Source organism: Eurosta solidaginis, chromosome 3, assembly GCF_040869045.1.
Source record: "Eurosta solidaginis isolate ZX-2024a chromosome 3, ASM4086904v1, whole genome shotgun sequence".
NCBI classification, from domain to species: domain Eukaryota; kingdom Metazoa; phylum Arthropoda; class Insecta; order Diptera; family Tephritidae; genus Eurosta; species Eurosta solidaginis.
Window position 1 is genome coordinate 155,053,927 of NC_090321.1, and position 18,066 is coordinate 155,071,992.

At 38.8% G+C, this 18,066-nt stretch overlaps 1 protein-coding gene and 1 long non-coding RNA gene across 10 annotated transcripts in view; one reads left to right on the plus strand and one right to left on the minus strand.

Annotated features, from left to right (window-relative positions):
- The window catches only part of gem (gemini), a 435,608-nt gene that overhangs the window by 251,045 nt on the left and 166,497 nt on the right, over positions 1-18,066 (plus strand). The window lies entirely within an intron of this gene.
- On the minus strand, positions 114-6,639 carry LOC137244423 (uncharacterized). Of its 7 annotated transcripts, XR_010950981.1 has the most exons (7): positions 6,464-6,637; positions 2,963-3,056; positions 2,580-2,881; positions 2,252-2,525; positions 1,605-2,187; positions 1,116-1,549; positions 114-1,053 (listed from the first exon to the last, which is right to left on the minus strand). It is a non-coding gene; the product is annotated as an uncharacterized lncRNA (long non-coding RNA). The 7 variants fall into 7 exon arrangements; XR_010950978.1 differs by having other exon boundaries at positions 2,580-3,094; positions 6,464-6,639; XR_010950980.1 differs by having other exon boundaries at positions 2,580-3,056; positions 6,464-6,638.

Below are 18,066 nucleotides of genomic sequence, written 5' to 3' on the forward strand. Positions count from 1 at the left end.
CATTTACAGAAATGCCTGTTGGGTATGTATATAAGAACTGAAATTAAAATGTTGAACCTTATTTAAATCTTGAACGAAAAAATTTCCATAGTTTTAAGGGATAATATTTATTATATAAATATATATATACATTTATTGAATACAAAAAATTTATTGAACTCCAGTCATATTTTTATTTTTTAGTATAGTTATTTTTAAATACTATAAATTTAGTTATACAAATCATGTAATGATTTTAGCTAAGAAATAAAAAAAATTCTGATAAAAATTGTTATTCTTTTTATCTCTTATCTTACAGGTGCATATCGTTAGCTTAATTCACAAAGGCCCTAACCAATAGATTTTTTACAGATTGAAATGTTAACAACAAGTAAAATATTTGCCACGATGAAAGTTGGCGTTATGTTAGTATACAAGAGGTGGGAAGATCCCAACTTTTTTTCTTGGAAACACGGGGTGGCGCCTTTAAAACCTCGTCCCAGCTAATTTCGTTTCAATTAAATTATTTTAGTTATTTTTTTATAAAGTTATATGTCAATATATAAGAAGATTAAGCCAGTTTAAAGTTTACAAATTCCACGAATTTTTTCTTATATGTTTCCATTTCGATTTCGCACTCTTTCAATTTATCGTTGGATTCTCTAAGCACATCAACTTCATCTTTAAGCTGTATTAACTCAGAAGGGTTTTTCTTTAATGAAAAAAGATAAAATTAATACGTGAATGAAAATAGCAAATCTTTGGTTGCATTATAAATATGGACGATGTTTACTATCAGATCGTCATTACGCTGTTTTATTATTTGAATTTCCTTTTCTTGCTGCTGAACCTTAAATTTCAGGTCCTCTCGTGATGCATCTGATTGTATAAGGTCTTCTTTCATTCGATCGAGCTATCGACGAAGTTCAAAATAACGTACAGAACCAGCTTGAACTGGACCCAGTGATACACGATCATTACCAATTTGAGCAGTTGTATTTTCCAACCGATGAACTTCATCCTGCGGTTATTAAGATCTTGTATTTTAGATTTTTCTTCTATGAGTAATAAAATCTGTAAAACATGAAATTTAAAAAAATTAAATTTTTTAAGTAAAACTCAATTCCACCAAATACCTTTTTATCAGATTCGAAACACTTTTGAGGCAAAGCATATCCCCCTTCGTGCAATATTTTATAATCAAAATTAGCTATACTTGACCAACTACGAGATGAACACTCTCCATGCCAAGTTGACTCAAGATCTTGCAGTGCTCGCATTATATTAGCTTGAAGTGATTCCACTAAGCACGTTATTTGTCGTATATAATCTGCTTGGCAGCACAATTTACTGCGCAACCTAGTATAAGCTATAAAAAATGCTCGAGCAGGAACGCAGGATCACATTTTTCGGAAATACGTTGAGCATCAGGTTGAGGAAAATCTGCTAATGAATAACTTAATACATCGTTGTAATAATCATGTACACCTTCAATAACTTTCTTTAAATTGCTCATCCTCAAGCGCCAATTTATTACTGTGCTTATTTTGGACAACCAAGCATCTGTAAACTTAAAAGATTATTATAGTTTATTTAGTTATTTCTCCTGAATTTCTCACACTTACCTGTAAAAACGTCTGGAGCAAATTGGTGTAAGGCTTGTGCCAGAGCCACTCCAAGTAAGTTCTCAACTTACATTGACTATATTATATGTAATTGACACACTTATTTGAAAAAAATTGCCAAAATATTTCATCTTAAGCCAAACTTGCTAAGAACTTCAGACAAGACACCTGTATATTAACTTTTGTGATTGGCCATTTGTATTTTAATTAAGAAGGGATTGCTTTATTTGGTTTCGAATATTTTGACCAATTCTTAAAATTTGTGTGTGCTCGCCTATATCAATATCATTCACAGCAACATCATTGGCAGTTACACTTGGTTGGTTAAAAGGGACTTTAAATTCCATACATATGTTGTGTAGAGCTGCGCAAACGTTGGAAAACATTGCCACCTTTTGTGGGGTATATCTTCCGCGCTTATCGTTGCATAGTATTTTCCACCGCCCTTTGTAAATACCAATTGTTCTCTCCACCATACATCTGGCTTTTGAGTTAACCGCATTAAATACACTCTCACTTGAACCCTCCGCAGGATTTCTGTATGGGGTTATACACCAAGGTTCAAGTGGATAGCCGGAATCACCTAATTAAATGAAAGTAGAGAATAAATGCCCATAGTTCATACTAGTTGACTAAAAAATACAAACCAAGTAACCACGAATTATTGTTAGAATTTATTTCAAATTTCTCTTCTAGCATTATTCTTTGTTCTGATTGCTTCCATACAAAGGAATCATGTGCAGCCCCTCCATATCTAGCATTTATTGCATTAATTTTGTATTGGTGATCGCATATATGCAGCAAGATACGTGTTTATACGTATTACATTTAAACTATGAAATCCCTTACGATTAAAAAACATATGTTCGTTTTCGCTGGGTTTCTGCAGGCCAATATGGGTACCGTCAATACATCCAATTACTGTAAGAGGGAAAAGTTTAGGCGCATCCAAAAAAATTTATTTAATTTTCTCACCTCGTGGTATCTTATACTTCTCGTAGAACCATTACATACAGCCAATCAAACTCTCCAGTGTAAAACGGATATGTTCTATTTCAGTCACTACTATGGTGCTCAATTTTGAAACCAAGCTTTGACTCATTCCCATAAGGTAATCGTCCCCTACCGCCCGCTGGTAACTGCCACTTCCAAGAAACGAAAGCGTTACTGCCAACTGGAGGATGGGCGGTGCAGCTGCTGAGGAATGGCAATTGAAATTTGTATTCCTCAGGACATAATTAAATGCTGCTTTATTAAGACGAAACCTTTTAATGAACCTAAAAATTAGCCAGTTATATAAACGATTCGGTAACAGTTCACAAATGTTCAAGTTATAGTGAAATTATAAACGAGCTTACGCATTTTCAGACAAAGAAAGAGGATTGCTTTTGTCTCTTAGCTGGCGTCTTACAACCTTCTGGTCATGCCCATCCACGTCTTCGTCGGAACTTTCTAAAAAGAAATGTAGTTCCGGCTCCATGTTTTCAACTCTAAAAAACTACAACGTTAGTTTCCTTGGTATTTCTTCGAGTGATAGAGCTTATTGGTTAGGGTGAAGTACTGTTATAACAAAAACTAGAAACTATCAACATATGCATCCCTCCTGTCACCTGATGCCCCAGTGTATACCGCCCTGAAATCAGCGCACTACTCACCGGAGAAAATTGCATAATTCTAGGCAGGGCCCACCACGATCTATGGAATACTGATCTACAGACGGACAAAAAGGCGAAATAGCGTTCTACTAGATAAAGACGGTCAACTACGGCACGTTACTGCAAGACCTGGAAGGGTCCTCCCTTCTTCCATGTCTCAAAAGGTTGACCGCAAATTATGTCTGGTCGGCAAGCATCCGTGCACGTCAGGAACATAACATCTAAACCCAGAAGAATTAAACAAGGGGTACCACAGGGTGGTGTCCTATCCACACTTGCACAATAATGACCACAGGCCCACACATCGATCTCTCCGGTTATTTCGCCTTACCAAACCTGATATTGTCACCGACCAAAGCATCGGCAACCTTATTTACAACATGGACGCGCCAAATGTGGACCACATTCAACATCCACGATGATAGCATTACGCTACCGGGTGCCTTACGCCCAAAAATTTGGGAAGAATGGAACTGCAATTTTTCCTAATATATATAACGTCATAATAAAATCTTAAAATCTCTTACCGGCATCACTTGGGGTAAAGACAAAAAACGCTTATTACCACTTACAAAACAATTGGCCGGCCGTTTGCATGCTACGCGTCCCCGATATGGTCGCCCAGCCTAAAGGTTACTCACTGGAAGAAAATAAAGGCCTGGCAAATTACTGCCCTCAGAACCGCTACGGGCTGTCTTCTTATGTCCCCAGAACACCACCTAAACAATGAGGCGAGAGTACTCCCCCATTAGGCACAGAAATGAAATGCTGAACAAACTGTTTCTGTTGAATATCAATCTCAACAGATATCTGATTGAAGAGGCCACACCGCCAGGGGCTTATGAAGTCATCTCCGCAAGCATTATGAGGAAATACGGCACCTGAGAACACAACCGTATGAAGCAAAAAAGCACAAGCAGATCCTCAGAGATTTACACAAACAGGCGTCGGACCTCTATGCCAGGAATTGTCCGGCGAGCCCAGTTCTTAAGGAAAAATACCCAGAACTCAAAGAAGAGGAAGCACACTCCCTGGCTCAACTTCAATTGAATACTGTAACATGTAACTATCCAGATTCAACCCCGACATTAATAATGTATGTCTGCTTGCAGTGTTTCCCTACATGACACCAAACATCTATGTCATTGCAATGTGGAACCAACGCCTCTAACACCCCTCACTCTGCTCCACCCCTGTTGAAACTGCAAGTTTCCTAGGACTCCCGTTAGAGCCTATTGATGACAATTTGTGAGTGGTCGCACCTAGTGGATACGGCGAAGCACTGCTACAACAACAACAACCACGTAAAGGAAGCTTAGAGTACCGGTTCCTGTTGTTGTTGTTGTTGTTGTAGCGATAAAGTTGCTCCCCGAAGGCTTTGGGGAGTGTCATCGATGTGATGGTCCTTTGCCGGATACAAATCCGGTACGCTCCGGTACCATAGCACCATTAAGGTACTAGCCCGACCATCTCGGGAACGATTTATGTGGCCACATTAAACCTTCAGGCCATTCCCTCCCTCCCTACCCCCAAGTTCCATGAGGAGCTTGGGGTCGCCAGAGCCTCGTCTGTTAGTGAAACAGGATTCGCCGCGGATAGGTGAGGTTGACAATTGGGTTTGGAGAAGCTATATATTGCGCTGGCAACCTGAAGGGTTGCGCTACACAGCCCCTTGAATCTGGTATTTTAGTCGCCTCTTACGGCAGGCATACCTACCGCGGATATATTCTGATCCCCTAACCCGCTGGGGGAGTACCGGTTCCTCGAACACCTTATAAAAATTGTTGGTAGATTTATACGACATCATGACACTGCTAATACGCGTTCAAAAAGATCGACAGAGGTTTCAACGCCGACGCGTCTTGATATCAGTATTAATAATCCGAAACCCGAAAAGGCAAATTTTAAGTCGTTCAAAAGATATTAACGAAAAACCGAAAAATGACCCACGGGCCCCCGAAACCGGGGGTGGGATCCACAGTATTTTTGCGCAGAACAGTTTTCCGCATTGGCGGCCTTCGACCCCGCTTATAAAAAATTACCCTGGGTGGGTCCAACACCGGCTTGGACACCAAAACTATATCCGCGCAAAACACTTATGTTCACAATTTTTTTTGTGGGTACCCAACATTACAACAACCACATGAAAATCGCCAACTTCAACTGCAAATATCTCCAGACAGAGATAAAATTTTTCTTATTAATACTGATGTCAATACGCGTTTCACAACTCTCTCGATATTTTTGGACGCGTATTAGCAGTGTCATGCTGTCGTATAGAATTACCAAATTGTTGCGATCTTTATTACAATAACGAATTATTTACAAGAGGGATGGCTGCTAATATACTTTCAAATATATCGTGAGGTGGAAAATAACACACCTTGACCCCTCTATCATTGATCAGAAGGCGGAAAAGACATATTTTGAGTATATCAAAAGATATTCGCGAAAAACCGAAAAATTACCTATATTTCACACCTATATGCATGGACGGGATTGGGCCGCACTTATACAATACTACCCCGGCAGGTGTTACACCTGTTTGGGGTCAATATTAAAGCCGTGCAAAACCCCTTTATACACATTTTTTTTTACGTGAACAACAACATGTTGTTTGACGCCACTTCCGATATTGTTTGACGAGTATTAGCAGTCGACCCCTGTTGCAAATTGTTAAATATACAAATTACATATAACAAAGAGTACATATATCTTTATTATATGAATTAGGGGAATGTATTCCAGCGTAAGCGGCACAGATTGGAATCTTCCCACAGGTACAATTGTCTGGACAAACTACTTTTCGTTTCGGTAATTCTATACGACAGCATTACACTCTTATTACACGTCCTAAAATATTGAGACGGGTGTGAAAAGACTCGTTTTAGATCCATGATCGCGAATCTGGAAACGGAAGCTGACAAATTTGCCTTTGAGATTAGCACAAGTTGTTTTATTATTTTAATGGTGAATGTGTCATGCTGCCGTATAGAATTGGACTAAAATTCCATTCGTGCACCATTAACGATTTCGTACAATATTACTTTATTGAATTCATTAGGTTTAAGTAAATTAAAATTGGTCCGAGCAAAAACTAGAAGCATCAGTAAAATTAAAACTTTAGTTTTGGCAACTAGGAGGAACTCTCTTCCACCTCTTTTTTATATTTATTATTAATTGTGCACTCATCACTAAAATTACCTGTGTTAATTTCTTTGTAAGCAATTATTTTCCCCTTTTTTCCTTTTAAAAGTTGCTTAGGAATTTATTCCACAATGTAAATAAATAATTTTTCTTATTTACAATCAGAATATGACATTTAACTGTCAAAGTATCTATTACAAATCACCATTCAATCTATTACTGCCTGTCATAAATTACGATACGTTACTGAACGTACCTCATAATACCAATATTGCCATTCGTACGATCAGTCGCGTAATCTTTATTCGTACGATTTCCGTTTCGATCACGGAATATGTAATTCGAGCCCTGGTCATCAGTGATATGAATATACACATCGTCCCGTTTACTCGTTAACCTCGTATCTACAAATGAGACATTTTCGGTAAAGCGAACACGGTTGCCACACCATGTTTTCATTTGGGACCAAAATTCATCAAAAAAAAACGACCAAATTTTTGTTTTATTTTATAAGTAGGATGTTTCCATATAAAATTTTACTAAACATAGTGAAGACTTTGCTTTAATTCCAGCTGAACAAACAAATATATGTACATGCAACCAAAAATGGTACTATATTTGGACATAGGATAAGTCTATATCTTTCACCAACCAAACGTTGTGAACCTAGTTTTGGTCACAAAGCTCTTGGTTCTAGCATTATGTTGTTGATTGCAATGAAATAAAATGTATAGTACAGTTAGGTTTTAGTAAGAAACGGTTCAAAATTTGCGTTCTGGTGTTGCCGAACTATGTATGTGGAAAACTCAGTAAATCATAAATGAAACTAGGCAATTTTGTTAGTCCTATTTTTATAGATGCTTACTTTTTCCCTTAACGTTTAAACTTCATATCGTGAATGCGCAATCTGGGTACTCATATGAACAGAGTATATGTGGAACTTAAGAGCGAATTGAGAGTTTCACAGAGTTGCACTGCCACACCACCATTTTATACAGGGTAAAAGTGTAAAGCGTCAATTACCCACCGACGTGTGCCGTACGTACGGACGTTTGTCGTACGAAACACGTTTGACCGCACCCTCAAGCCCGTAGGAATCAATGTGTGCGTCTGTGTACATGTACATAACACATTTGTGTGTGTATTGTTTACAGATTAGCACTGTTGCCATTGACCATTTTACATGCATGCTTATGGAAACATCAACTGTTTCCAATTTAATTTTTGATGTTGTAAAAGGCTGGAATTAATATTAAAGAAATATAAATAGATCACATATTTATAATCTGCACTTTTACATAATTATTTCGAATTATTTTCACAATTTTTCAAACTTTAATTAGGTGTTTTTGCATAAAACTGCAAACGGTCAAAAATTAGCGCACAAAAGTTTACTAGGCAACTCTGTCTAGTGAGAGAGCGATCAGCTGATACGTTCTTACGGAAAAAATCAAAATTGTTTTGATTTCTACGTTCAGGGCTACGTACGTAAGGGCGTTGCACGTCGGTAAGTTTTCGTTTACATTGCACACTCATAAGATAGGTCGTGTCAGCTGACACGTTTTTGGTACGTATGTTCGTGGGTAACTGCCGCATAACGCTTTTGCGTTGCGAGCAGGCAACAATTTTCACAAAAGAACGAAATACCCCGTAAAGGCGTTGCCTGGTTTTTAGAATTGCACGGCGTACAAAAAACGTAACACTTTAGCCAGAAAAGAAAACGCTATTAGTTTTCAATTACCTTGCGTGGCTTAGCACCACAATAGTCCTGGAATTCCTTGAACTCATTGAGCTGGGTGAGAAAGATTTAAATATCAATGTGCCAAACGAGAAGTAATGCATAGAATTTCTTTGTATAAGTTTTGAAAGTGTTAGGCTCACGGCAGAGTGCTCGCTATAAGCTATGCTAGGCGAGAAGCAATTTTTATTTTCATATATTTTCCATAGTGTTGTATAACCGATCGAAATATCTAGCCGTTATTAATATTATCATAAAACAAGAGTTTTTTTTGATTATTCGGTTATTTCATCAACAATTAACGACAATGTGTTTGCCAACACTTTTCTTTTTAATGCCTGGCATAAATTATATCCTAGGTGAAATGTTATTGTTGTGGTACATTTTATTGACTGAGCAATTTTTTATGGTGAGAGTTCCATTGAAGTTAATTCAAATTATATGGGGACTAACGAAAGTGTGGCGAATTTTTGGCTATATTGTGAATTTTTACCTGAGTGAAAAATAAAAAAAGTACCAATCGAGGCTACTGCCTAAAAAGGACCAAAATTGAAGAGGGACCAGCGGGCCAAATGGAGTTGGAAGGGACCATTTTTGGTCCAAATATACCAAAGTGGCCACCGTGAAAGCGAAGAAAACTACCTTTCAAATTTCTCCACAGACACTGGTGAGTTTTTCGGTGATGACAGCGTTACCACTTGGGCCAGAATCGCAGATAAATGAACTGGTAACGATATTCGGTTCATAATGTTCTGGGTACTATTTTACCGGTAACGCTCTGATTCGGGGCATAGATATCTAATTGATAATTTACCGTCTAGTGTACAAATATTGGACCACTCGAACCGAACCGTATAGGTGGTTAAGAAACACCCAGGAATCGGTTCTTGAGCCGGTTCCAGTTTTGCTAGAGTGATCCAAACCATTGAACCGAAGGCGATTTGAGGCCATGTGCTGTAGGTTGATATCTTATTCGTCTTGTTATATTTCTTCATTAGGAATATACTTACATACATATGTATGTACGCTGTAGCGAATCGTACTTGTGCCGAACTAGCGCAGAACTAAAAGCCAGTATTAGTTGCAATTATGTCCCCTCACAGTGCTCCCAGCTAGCACTTTTACCAATATTATGCCTCCCCCTTTCACACCTTTTGAAATCTTTCTTAACTGGTTCAATCTATGGTGGCTCTGAAATAGCCGTAGATTAATTATTTTAGAACATATATGTAGCTCGGAATTGGTTGCTTTCAAGTGCCTAAGCCGCTCTGCTTCCCAAATTTTTTCTTGTTATATATAACCGTTATAACAACCGAAAGAATATTTTTGGCTAAATTAGTCAAAGTCTCAATTTTTTTGTAATTTGTAATTGTTATTAAGAAAAGAATGTACCTACATAATTTAAGCTTATACCTACATAACGAAATGAAGGCAATATTTCACAATTAAACTAGTATAATGATTAGTCCAGCGGCATGGAGCTGTTCCAATTACATATAAAAATAGGATAGACTAGTTATTGGTGATTTCGCAAGTCGACTCTCACGCCTGCTCTCTGAGAGCACAACTCAACCCGACGGAATGCAGGAGCAGTGGGAGCATATCTCCAAAACACTTCGTACTGCCGGCGAGGAAAAACTTGGTTACCGGCGACCACGGAAATACAGCTGGTACGACGAAGAATGCCCCGTTGCAACCGAAAGAAAAGACGCTGCCTACAGGGTACGTTAAAAGCGAGCGCAACAAGAGCAGTGTATGAACGCTATCGCGAGTTGAAAAGGGAAGCGAGACGCCTTTCAGGAAGAAAAGGCAGAGGCTGAAAGGCGTGAATGCGAGAAGCTTAAGCTGCTAGCCACCAGGAATAATAACCGAAAATTTTACCAAAAAATTCGGCGACAGACGGAAGGTTTTAAGTCCGGGGCAAACTCTTGTAAGATCGAAAACGGCGACCTTGTAACTCATGTCGAGAGAGTACTTAGATTATAGAGGGAAAACTTCTCTGCTCTCCTAAATGGAGACAGCGATTTCCGCGCAGGGATGACGAACTCGATCCCGCAATCGACGATGATGGAATAAATGTCCCCCATCCGATTACGACCAAGTCAGAATAGCAATAAACAGATTGGAAAAGGCCGCGGGCGCTGATGGATTGCCTGCGAAGCTATTCAAATACGGCGGCGAGGTGTTGGTAAGGCGCATGCATCAGCTGCAAAATATGGTCGGACGAGTGCATGCCCGGCGATTGGAATCTAAGTGTTCCTTGCCCAGTCCACAAGAAAGGGGATGCTGCAAACTGCGCCAACAATCGCGGAATCAGCCTTCTTAATATCGCATATAAGGTCCTGTCAAGTGTATTGTGCGAAAGATTGAAGCCCACCGTGAATCGGTTGATTGAACCTTATAGTGCGGCTTCAGACTTGGTAAATCTACCATCGACCAGATCTTCACAATGCGCCAAATCTTGGAAAAACCCGCGAAAAAGAATCGACACATATCACCTCTTCGTCGATTTTAAAGCCGACTTCGACAGCACGAAATGGAGCTGCCTACATGTTGCTATGTCTGAATTTGGTTTCCCCGCAAAACTTATACGGCTGTGCAAAATGACGTTGAGCAACACCATCAACTCAGCCAGAATTGGGAAGGACCTCTTCGAGCCGTTAGAAACTAAACAAGGTTTCAGACAAGGTGACCCCTGTCGTGCGAGTTCTTTAATTTGATGCTGGAGAAAGTTATACTAGCGCTGCAGAACTTAACCGCTCCGGAACAATATTCTATAAAAACGTGTAATTACTGGCATATGCTGATCACATTGATATTATCGGCCTAAACACCCACGCCATTACTATTGGATTTCAGTGGTTATATTAACACAATAAAAGAGTTTTAATATAATTTAATGAGAAAAAGAAAAACGTGTTGTTACACTTGTGTCAAGCGAATCCATACCACGTGGTGGCAAGGCAAATTCCATCACTTCGCGGTGCAGAAGAATGTTAAGTCAAAAGAAAATTTTCATTGATTTCGATTAATTGGCATATTGCTGTACAAGGCTTTGTATGGAAAATTAACAAGAAGAAGCAATCAGCTGTTGGGATAACACCACCTCGACTGAATTCGCCCTCACTTGTGTGGTATAATGAGAACAGAAGGTTTACAATGAAAAGAAATTGCAATGTGTATATAAGCCGATAGGCGGTGCTATTGAATAATAAAGACGTGAAGTAATTCCAATCCAACAGTTAGTTCTGCTTACTCCAAACTGGAAAAAGAAGCGGTAAAGATGGGTTTGATGGTGAATGAGCACAAAACGAAGTATGTGCTGTCATCGAGCAAAGAGTTAGTGCATATACGCCTTGGCAACCACGCTACTGTTGGCAACCATAATTTCGAAATAGTAAAAGACTTCGTTTATTTAGGAACCAGCAACAACACTAACAAGAACATCCGCTCTGAAATCCAGCGAAGAATCACTTTTGCCAATAAGTGCTACTTTCGACAAGGTAGGCAATTGAAAAGTAAACAAGTAAAGGTGTCTAAGTTCGGGTGTAACCGAACATTATATACTCAGCCTGAGCTTCAATTGCACATTTCATTTCAGATAAACTACTTTTCTACATAACACGTGGTACCGCCCGTCTAAAAAAATGGCTCCCCATTTCCTCTTAAAATACAACTTGATAAGTGAAATATCATTGATGCAAAACTATTTTTTTCTAAGTTATAGCGTATTATTCTAGTCTACGGCCTTTTTAAACTGGTTTTAATCTAAGTTGCCGTGGTCTTTAACCAATCCCGTCCATTTTTACTAGAAATATTTTCTACTATAGGGAAAATTTGTGTACCCAATTTTATTATGATCCGTTAATTTTTCTTTGAGTTATGGCTCCCGAAACATAGAAAATGGCTTAGTCATAAAAGGGGCGGTGCCACACCCATTTTCAAAAATTTTAGTGTTTTCCAACTTTATGTTATAATTCAATTTAAAAAGTTAAATTCTATTGATACAAAGCTTTTTTTCGCTAAGATATAGCTTATTATTTTCGTCTACGACCCTTTTAGAAATCTTTTATATAAAAGTGGGCGTGGTCTTTAACCGATCTAGTCCATTTCTTCTAGAAATATTTCCTGCAATAGGGAAAATCTGTGTACCCAATTTTATTACGATCCGTTACTTTTTCTTCGAGTTATGGCTCCGAAACAGAAAATTGCTTAGCCATAAAAGGGGCGGTGCCACGCCCATTTTTTAAAATTTGAAGTTTTTCCTATTTTTTGTTATAAATCCGCTTGGGAAATGAAAAACCATTGATATGGAGCTCTTTATTGCAAATATACAGCTTATTTTATTCTTCCACGACCCTTTTAAGAATCTTTTATTTAAAAGTGGGCGTGGTCCTTAACTGATTTCGTAAACTTTTCTTCAAAGCATTCCTTATACAAAATGCAACCTCTCTGCCGAATTGTGTTACGATAGGTTTAACGAATTTTGATTTATGATTAATAATATTTGTAAAATTGATTTTATCACAAGTGGGCGGTGCTACGCCCAATTAAAAATTTTTTTTCAAATTTTTATCAAGATTCAATATCAGTCCACACGTCAAATATCAATATTCTAAGTGTATTATTTATTAAATATAATCAGGCTTTTGGTATTTTCAAAAATATTATATATATAGAAAGTGGGCGTGGTTATCATCCGATTTCGTTCATTTTCTATACCAATATATTCTGGGTCCAGATAAGCTCGTGTACCAAATTTGGTGAAGATATCTCAATATTTACTCAAGTTATCGTGTAACGGACAGACGGACGGACGGACGGACATGGCTCTATTAAATTTTTTTTTCGATACTGACGATTTTGATATATGGGAGTCTATACCTATCTCGATTCCTTTATACCTGTACCACCAACCGTTATCCAATGAAAGGTAATATACTCTGTGTGCAAACCACGCTGGGTATAAAACTCATGTCCTACAAGTCACTTATCGTACCCTTCTTGCTATATGGTGCAGAAGCATGGATCGTGGCAATATCAGATGAAGCGGCTCTGGGAAAGTTCGAGAGAAAAGTTCTTTGAAAGATTTATGGACCTCTACGCGTTGGAGATGGTGAGTATCGAAGAAGATTTAACGATTTAACAACTAACCTTCCATCTCGGGTATATAGCAGCAGATCTTCTTCCTTGGTTAAATAAATCCGTCCGTGCTGTGATTATGAAGCGCAATAAGCTTTATTCCCTCTGGAAAAAAAACCGAACCGACACAAATTGGCGTGCATACAAACTTATACGAAATGAGACCAACGCCTATATAAGGAGAGAAAAGTGCAAATATTACAGTTGAATGTTGGATATATCGTTACCTAATCATGTTTTGTGGAGTAACTTGAAAGACCTTCAAGTACATGGGAGTGAGAGTTTTGACTGTTCCCTTAACCCTGAAGACCTTAAAGAAGCTTTTGTGAGTCGAGTGAGCCCGTCTTGTGTTAGTAACTGTTTCACAACCCGTCCTTTATATATGGTTCCTGTTTGTCAAGTCTTCGAGTTTACAGCTGTTTCGGAACTTAATGTGGCGAGATGCATAAATAAAATAAGGTCGAATCCAATCAGTCAGGACAATATACCGATCAAATTTGTTAAATTAATCGCCCCGTATATTAGGCCGGGTCGATTTGTGCGGAGGCAAAAAAATCACCCATTGCTCTGTGAAAATCATATTCTAGGGATCAAAATAAGAAACTTTGCCCAAGGAACTATACCTCTAAAACGAATTCTGATGTCCCCCCCCCCCCCCCCCTTTGGGTCGTAGGGGCAAATTTTGAAAAATCCCACTTTGAAATGCCTCTGTTTTTTCTTTTTGGAGTTTATTTTTCTCTTTAGAAATTTATTTAGTCAGAACATATGTAAATGAAAAAATGAATTTAACATAGTAATAGAAAAGAAATTAAAAAAATTTATTAGAAATTAGCGTTTTTACAACCCCCTTTTAAAACCAAGGCATCACTGTGATGCATTTGCATGTCGTAAACATAGTTGTGTGGGTTTTTTATTCAACCCTTTTAAAAAATGAAGGTATCAGTGTGACACAATTGCAGATCGTAAAATTGCTTGTGTTGTTTTTTTTAAGCCACCACAAGACACAGCAGGTAGAATTGAAATTGCCCCTACCCAAAAGTTCGACCCAAAGGGGGGGGACATCAGAATTCGTTTTAGAGGTATGGTTCCTTCGGCAAAGTTTCTTATTTTGATCCCTAGAATACGATTTTCACAGAGCAATGGGCGATTTTTAAATCGACCCACCCTACCGTACATTCTTCCTACATTGACACATATTATTAACCACACTATTATTACTTTTTGTTTCCCTGATATGTGGAAGGTCGCCACGGTTATACCCATTGCAAAACCTAAGCTTGCGGATTGTCCTGGGCTTTCTTGTGCACAGCCTACGTCACGAAGTAACTGATGTAACTAAACTACTTCCCTTGCACGTTCACACGCTGCCATAAATTCAGCCTCAGTGGTTGAAAGTGTTCCTGTTTTCTGGCGGCGCCTCCTCCAGGTAATAACACCTCCACCCACCAAAAATGCGTAACCTGTGGTAGATTTTCGCGTATCAACATCACGCACAAAGTCAAGTTCAGAATATCCTTTCAATGTCGTGGAAGGACCAGAGTATTGAATTCCTCTTTCAGCTGTTCCCTTCAAGTATCGTAGAATACGCTTGACTGCCGAAACATGCGAGGGCTATGGATTATCCATAAATCGGCTGACTTCTCCCACTGCATATGACATGTCTGATCTGGTCACAATCGCAGCAAACATAAGAGATCCTATCGCTTGTCGATATGGGAATTCAACACACCCATTTTCACATGATTTAGTTAACGTGCTATTGCTGTCTGCTGGACTGGATATGTGCTTCGAATGTTGCATATTGAACTTCTCTATAACCTTTTTGATATATGCACTTTGATTAATGAAATTTTTCTTCTCTCGATCTCGGTGTATTTCAACGCCAACGTAATTACCGTCTTCTCCTCGTGTCATCTCAAAATTGTCACTCAAATGAGCCATCACTACTTCCAGTGTTTGTTTGCTTTTTGACAGAATCAATCCATCGTCCACATACAACATTAGGATAATCTTATTGCCATTTGCACTACCGACAAACACACATGGATCTGCCTTCGATTGGATCACGATATAATCGTTCAGGAGTTTTGTGAATTTCTTGTTCCACATTTTAGATGCTTGTTTTAGTCCATAAAAACTTTTCTTGAGGCGGCAAGCTAGTCAACTTCAAGTCCTTCTGGAACCTCCTCTTCTAGGTCCCCATTTAAGAACGCTGCCTTCACGTCGAACTGCACCATTTCCAAGTCTTCTAATGCGGCGATCGCAAAAACAGTTCGAACAGAATCGTACTGCACCACTGGAGAAAATTTTTCCCCATAATTAACGTCCTCCTTTTGTGAATAGCCCTTTGCAACTAGGCGTGCCTTGAAAATTGGACCGGACATACTCGATTTTCGCTTAAAAACCCATCGACTTCCTATTACGTTGTGGTCCTTTGGACGTTTCACCAAATCCCATGTCGTATTTTTCTTCAGTCAACAGTTTATAGATTCTTCTGAATTAACCGCATCTTCGTAAGTGCTTGGATCTAGAACTACAGCTGAATATCCACTTTCAATTAGACGGCTTGGTTTCTTCAACCTCTCGCGAAAACCATAGCGTTCAGTACTACGTGGTCTTTCTTCCTCTTCTTCGCCACCCGGTATATCATCGCTTGTATCGAAAAAGTCGTCCGACACGTCTGAATTATTATCCTCATTTTCATATATTCCAGTATTTTCTGGAGACTGCTTAATAGTTGGCCACTCTTCATACGATGTTTGCCTATCACTATCATCATCGCCAGCTAGATGGTACACTTGAGCGTGATTCACAATTTTCTCTTTTATTTTTACGTTGCAGCTTACAATTATTTCCGTGTATCCGGATCATAGAGCCGCAAATTCTTTGATGTGGACTTGTACGTGACCAGAAATACCTTTTTTGCCTTGGCATCCCATTTCTTACGTCGACTTTGTTTTGGTATCTGCACGAAGCATTCACTGCCAAAAACTTGCACATGTCCCATTTCAGGTTTCCTCACAAACCATTCTTCATATGGCGTTGAATTAAGACACTTTTTGTTTGACGATCGACTAAGAATGTACACAGCCGTTTGTACCGCTTCTGGCCATAATTGCTGCACTGGCTAGCAGAATTGTGCGAGCATACTCTACTACGGTTCGATTTTCACGCTCTACACGGCAATTTTGCTCCGTTGTGTACGGTGCAATCCGTTCAAATATCACCCCAGCATTAATGGTGACTTATAACCATAAAGCCATAACCAGATAAAACAGCTGATCGAATCTACCTTATGGAAATCAATGTAATCGATTAATGGTGCCATACCATAACGCTAACTCGATTACATTGAGTTCCTTAAGGTAGGTTCGATCAGCTGTTTTATCTGGTTATGGCTTTATGGTTATAAGTCACCATTAATTCGCCCTTTACTCAGCATTCGCATACAGTTCTTATTGACAAACTCTGTGCCATTATCAAAACGAATGTGTTTCACAGAATTACCTGTTGTGCTGCGAACAAGTGACAACAAAGCCTTAAGTTTTTCATACACCTCATATTTATTAGCCAGATTGTACACATATTTGAAACTCGTTGCCTCATCTTCAACCAGAAGAAAGTAAGACATTCCCCCTATACCTACTTCTTCCATCGGCCCACACAGATCGACATGCAAATAATTCGCCTTTCGCGGTCACTCGGGTTTGCGCTGATTTATGTGAAACACGTTGCATTTTACCAAGATAGCAGCCTTCGCAGAAAAACTTTGTTTCACTCGACAATTTGACCCCTTCAATCAAATTCTGGTTGCATATATGTTTTCTTGCATCTACATTCCGATGATACAACTGCTCAAGCGTGACGGTTGCAGCGCACGCTCGTTCACTAATTCTCTGTCTAAATACCATTCTCAATTGCTTACTGTCATCTTTCACACCCACAGCATATATTTCACCATCAACATCCGTCAATTTGCAACCATCATGACAAATCACCATTTGAAATCCCTTTGAGGTGGCGGATGCCATTGAAAAAAAATTCTGCTTCAGTTCAGGAACATGGTGCATATTCCTAAGCTGTCTCTGTAGCCATTTAATTTAATTAAAATTGTTCCCGTGCCACGAATCAATAAACGATCATTATTTGCTATTTGTACAAATCGCTCAACTTCATACTTCTTATAATCTGTAAACCATTCAATGCGACCTGTCATGTGCTCTGTTGCACCTGAATCAGCAATCCAAATATTCTCAAAATTCGTAGTGAACCAATCACTGACGTTGCCACAAAATGCAACATCAGTGCCAGCCTTTTTGCGTTCGGCAAACTTTTCACCGCGCTTCGAACATTCACGCTTCCAATGTGAAATTTCATAACATTTGTTACACTTTGTTTTCTTTTTCAGCTCATCAATCGACGTTGACGTTTTTTTGTTAGTCCGCTGTTGTTTTGATTTGAATTTCGCACTGAAAGCCACATCTGATGATGTATCATCTACTTTGTTCATTTGATCCTCCTCCAGCTGCAAACGAGCGATCAAACTATCCAACGTTCTTGCTTCTCTTATGTTGTACCAAACTGTCTTGAAATTACGAAATTTGGGCATCAAACTGCAAATGATCCGCACCGTTTTAATGTTTTCAGATAGTTTTTCACCTTGGTCTTCGATTTCATGTACCATTCTACTCACCTTTGACACATACACCGCAACTGATTCGCCCTCAGTCATTTTCAATGAAAAATATTCCTCATATAGATTCACTAGCAAACCCGTCTG